The sequence below is a fragment of the Triticum urartu genome, unplaced genomic scaffold (genome assembly GCF_056163025.1).
Source record: "Triticum urartu cultivar PI428250 unplaced genomic scaffold, HENAU_Tu73 scaffold2, whole genome shotgun sequence".
NCBI classification, from domain to species: domain Eukaryota; kingdom Viridiplantae; phylum Streptophyta; class Magnoliopsida; order Poales; family Poaceae; genus Triticum; species Triticum urartu.
The window spans coordinates 4,538,454-4,544,064 of record NW_028260368.1 but is presented as its reverse complement, the minus strand read 5'-3'; the positions used below and the strand labels follow the sequence as shown (position 1 = coordinate 4,544,064).

The 5,611-nt window shown below is 33.3% G+C and overlaps 2 non-coding genes across 2 annotated transcripts; both read right to left on the bottom strand.

Moving 5' to 3' along the window:
• Positions 1–1,797: 1,797 nt before the first annotated feature.
• On the bottom strand, positions 1,798–1,871 carry TRNAW-CCA (transfer RNA tryptophan (anticodon CCA)). Its single transcript has one exon. It is a non-coding gene; the product is annotated as a tRNA-Trp (tRNA).
• Positions 1,872–2,010: 139 nt separating this feature from the next.
• On the bottom strand, positions 2,011–2,084 carry TRNAP-UGG (transfer RNA proline (anticodon UGG)). Its single transcript has one exon. It is a non-coding gene; the product is annotated as a tRNA-Pro (tRNA).
• Between the last annotated feature and the right edge of the window lie 3,527 nt (positions 2,085–5,611).

Here is a 5,611-nt window from a genome sequence, read left to right as displayed (position 1 = left end):
ACTGACAAATAACCAACCCGCAATGAATAGGGAAGGTATAGTAATGCTATGAATAACCCAGTATCGAATACTGGTAATAATATCAGCAAAAGAACGTTCTCCCGTGCTTCCAGACATGCTGAACTCCCAAAATTTTTGTACATTCAAAAAAGGAATTGATTCCGTAAAAGATGGGATCGACCAGTAAATAGAAAATTACTGATATTTCATCCTTGTGAGATTGTCAATTTTGTACCAAAGGTGTATTTTGAGTATACCGAATTAGTATAGCTATCCTTCCTATGGCACAGCAATCTGGTTTTGCCTGGTTCCGAAACATAATTACTTTTTTATTTTTTTTTTGTCTATAGGTAAGCTATATGTTATTCAAGGCATCAATAGAAAACCCCATTTTTGTAGGTTCTACTTACTTTTCATTGGCTTCGGAATAATAGAGTAATTCGGAATAGCAGCCAAAATCTTGGGAAAATCTAAGTTAATGATCAATAGGTTTGGATAAATAATTTAGGAAGGATATTCTCATACTGACACAATACAAGGACAAGTATATGTGAAATCTATCCTTTCATAATTCGTAATTCATCCTTGTATTGTTTGTTGGATTAGGTCTAACTTTCTTGACCAAACTGCGAGCGCGGAACTTTACGAGATGAAATAGGGAAAGACAGAAGATAGAATAGAACTTAAAAGGATAATTGAAGTGACTCGTCTTCGAATCTACTTTGGTTGGAGTTCGAAAAAGGAATAAAAATAAAGTAAATTCAAGGAAGAGCTTTCTTTTTTTTTTTTTTTTAACAGCCCCTTGGCAGGTCGTGGAATGCTTTTGTTCTCCTCTTATTCCATATGGAATACAATCAGTTAAAATAAGAAGGAATAGGGGAATATTCGATCGTTCACTCCAAAAAGAGGGTCCTATTGAAAAAGAAATTATCCAAAATAGAAAGAAGTTTTTTTTTTCAAATTCAATTGTTTATTTATCTCTTATTCAAAAATTTCCCTGAAAATTGAATTTCTTTTTTTCATTCAATGGGGTTAGATGATCTAGTTCTTAATATTATTACTTTACTCAATTGACAAATTCCACAACAAATCTCTTGATTCGGAATTAGGGACTCATGTATCATCTGATGAATCCACTTTCTTTTACACTTCTGTATCTTACTCTATCTTGTTTTTTAGTATTATCTAAAATAACTGATGAATTATGAATTTTCCATAACTTAGGTAAATGCTTTACCAACATATGTAGTGTAGTAAAAAAAAATAAATGGAATTTAACTCTTTCATGCTTACTTTAACTAGTTATTTTGGTTTTCTACTGGCTGCTTTAACTATAACCCCAGCTCTATTTATTGGCTTGAACAAGATACGCCTTATTTGAATTGACTGAATAATTATAATTCAGAAAAGAAAAATCTTTCTTTGGGATTCCTGGCATTCTACGACTCTTTTCCAGACTAATTAGGAATTCTTTTCTTGGTCATTGAGATTCGTGGATAATTTAGAGTACTATTTAGGGATAGATCGTACCTCTTTTTTTATCCCCTCGAACAAATCGAAATGATTGAAGTTTTTCTATTTGGAATCGTCTTAGGCCTAATTCCTATTACTTTAGCGGGATTATTCGTGACTGCGTATTTGCAATACAGGCGTGGGGATCAGTTGGATCTTTGATTGAGTCATTTTTTTTTTTTGATTGACCTCCTCCAGACCAGAGAGGAGGTCAAATTGAAATTGGAGTTACAATTCAATTTTGTTAAGTTATTTTACTCTGCTTCGACATAAAATAGATGGAATCACGCTCTGTAGGATTTGAACCTACGACATCGGGTTTTGGAGACCCGCGTTCTACCGAACTGAACTAAGAGCGCTTTCATTCATTCAAAAAGAAAATCTTTTTCTATTCCTAATGTATCTCACGTACGTATAGTCTCCACAAATTCAAGTTATACCCACTTTACTTTAATTGATCTCGTCGCTACTGCCTATAAAGAAGAAAGAAGTAATAGGTAGGGATGACAGGATTTGAACCTGTGACATTTTGTACCCAAAACAAACGCGCTACCAAGCTGCGCTACATCCCTTTTCCAAATTAAATTGTTGTACAATGCCATTGTACACAATTCCTGTCTTCTTTTCCACATCATAATTTTCTTCTTCTTTCTTTCTCTATCTATATATAGAACCCTCGTGTCATTTCTTCTTTTTGGTCTCATATAATTAAGGAATTATATACATATAAAATCCAATATAATTTCGCCTATAAAAGAAGGATTACTTTTCCTTGGTAATATATAGGAAGAAGGGGTCATCTTTTTCTTTTTTAGGGATAGGAAAATTTCGTCGATATGGTTCATTTTATATATAGCATAACAATCTTGGGCAAGAGTTTATGATCATATATGTATTCCAACAAGGAAGGAGGATTTTCAATGCGGGATATAAAAACATATCTCTCTGTAGCACCCGTGCTAAGTACTCTATGGTTTGGTGCTTTAGCAGGTTTATTGATAGAAATTAATCGTTTATTCCCAGATGCTTTGTCATTCCCTTTTTTTTAATTCTAGTTATTGCTATGGGAGGGATAGATTTCTTCGTGATATGACAAAATTTGATCCTTTTCAATCTTTTTTTAGTATCGGAAGGAAAAAGAAAGAAAAGATGGATTGGGTTGAACCTCAGAGTCATTAAAAATTTGGTAAACCCCATTTTTGAAAATAGAAATTCAATTTAAAGGGGTACCCAAGCTAAATAAGGCCTCAGAAATCAGAGCATAGAAAAGGCGGGGCTGGCTAATTAAATGAAAGGATTTCGAACCAAAATCTTTGCTAATTCGACAAGGATTGTATTCTTTAATTATTTCTCTATTTTTTATTACTTAATTAAAGAATAAAAAAAAATTATTCTAATGAATTTTATTCTTCTTCTTCGGATTCAAAATAGAAGAATAAAAGAATAAGTAGAAGAATTAAGTTAAGTCAATCCAAAAAGAAAAGGAGGTTCATGGCCAAGGGAAAAGATGTTAGAATCAGAGTTATTTTGGAATGCATCAGTTGTGTTCGAAAAGGTGCCAATGAGGAATCGACGGGGATTTCTAGATATAGTACTCAAAAGAATCGCCACAATACACCCGGACAATTAGAATTCAAAAAATTTTGTCGTTATTGTCGCAAGCATACGACTCATCACGAAATAAAGAAATAGGAACATCGTGTGTTTGATCTTTCCAAACAACAGAAAGAGTAAGAACTTCATATTTAATATATAAAGAAAACATAGTATAGAATACAAAATACAAATCAACTCATCTGATTTCCGGTAGATATTATTTCATATGTATAGAGGGTATTCATATACTATAATATGAATCAAATAAGATATGGATCAAAGAAAAACTACTTCTTCTGGATCCTAAATTAATAAAATAAAGAAGTGAATTTTCAAATTTTCAAATTTTAAATAAGGAATAAATCATGTATACATCTAAACAACCTTTTCTTAAATCTAAGCAACCCTTTAGTAAATCCAAGCAAACTTTTAATAAATCCAAGCAACCCTTTCGTAAATCCAAGCAAACTTTTCGTAAATTCAAGCAACCTTTTCGTAAATCTAAACAACCTTTTCGTAGGCGTCCCCGGATTGGCCCGGGAGATCGAATTGATTATAGAAACATGAGTTTAATTAATAGATTTATTAGTGAACAAGGAAAAATATTATCGAGACGAATAAATAGATTAACCTTGAAACAACAACGATTAATTACTCTTGCTATAAAACAGGCTCGTATTTTATCTTTCTTACCGTTTCGTAACTATGAGAACGAAAAGCAATTTCAAGCCCAGTCAATTTCAATAATTACAGGTTCTAGACCCAGAAAAAATAGACATATTCCTCAATTAACGCAAAAGTACAATTCCAATCGAAACTTAAGAAACAACAACCAAAATTTAAGAAACAACAACCGGAACTTAAGTTCCGATTGTTGATGTTTTATTCGAATTCGAAAGGGCCAGACCTATATATATTATAAAGAAAGTAATCCAGCTCGTTGATTCCTACCACTTAATCTTAATTTATTGTATCTTCCCGGAGTTCCCTCTCCGGGAATTCATCTTTTATTATTCCAGTATATTACTTTATTTATACCTTTAATTGATGATCTTTATTTTATTGGAAATCGTGTAAAGATTATTTGGATTTGATACAGCTACTTGTGCAAGCATTTTACGATTAAGAATCAATTTCTTCTTGTACAGGTTGTGTATTAATTTACTATAACTATCGAATACTTTATATACCCGCGTTGCTGCGTTTATCCGAGTGATCCACAAACGACGAAAATCCCTCTTTTGCCTACCTCTATCTCGATGAGAGGAAACAAAAGCTCTTTTTACCTGTTGGGTAATCATTCGATTAAGTCTTAAATGAGCCCCTCTAAAGTTTGAGGCAAATGAACGCATTTTTGTTCGTCGTCTCCGGGCTATATATCCTCGCGGAACTCTGGTCATTGAATCAAATTAACCTTAATGAATAACTAATGATTTCTCTTCTTTTAGCCACCCTTTTTCTCATTAATAACAAAACTAATTATTCCGATATATAAAATATTAATTCCAATGGCTTTTGCTATAGTAACCTTCCCAACCACGATTTTTTATTCCACTCCGTTCAGTTATTTCTATACGAAATAACAAATTCATTCTAATAATACTAAAAAAAATAGTGGGTTCCATCGTTTCTATGGTTCCCTTTTAAACGGTGAGGCCCTCTCTATACACCGGAGCCCTTTCTTTCATCAAAAGGTATTGCGAACTTGTATAGTCCACATTCTTTGGCTCTACCTATCCATTATAGAGTAAATAGCTCTTTTCACAATAAGAGTTATCCATACAGTGACGGTATTTAATTATGAAAGTTGGCTAAGTAGCTGACCCTGTTAGTCCGTTCTTTTAAGATAAAGGAGCATAAGCCTTTTTCTTTTTATTACTATTTCCTCCGCTTAATGGATAACCATTTGCTACCAATGGGAGAATTGCTTCTTATTTCCAATTTAGATAATTGGATTTGCACCAAAGGAAACCATAAATTCCATATACCATAGAAATCTAGGATAGAGAAGCTATATCCTATTCATTGGTACTAATCATGGATACTTCAATTTTTTTTATATTTGTTTGAAGTCATGATCTGAACGAGTCGCACATACACCCTAGCACATGTTCCTCGACGCTGAGGGCATCCTTTAAGCGCGGCCGTTTTTCGAGCATTTCGTATTGGCTGTCTTGCGTTTCTAATAAGTTGTTTAACCGTCGGCATGTTGTATGTATATAGAAAAAAATGGATTGGTTTAGATCCATCTTAACCTGATGATTGCTCATCATGAAGTCTTTCTATTTTCTATTAAATCGAGGAAAACACGAATTTAGCTGTGAAATAACTTTACAAGAAATCCGGACACTACCAATCCTTAAACATTTCTGGAAACCACACTGGATCAGTATCGCAGTGCTTGTCAATCATTTCATCCCCTACAATATCGACAAGTCCATAAGCTTTGGCTTCGTCTGCTGACATAAAAACATCCCTTTCCATGTCTTCGGATACAACCCAA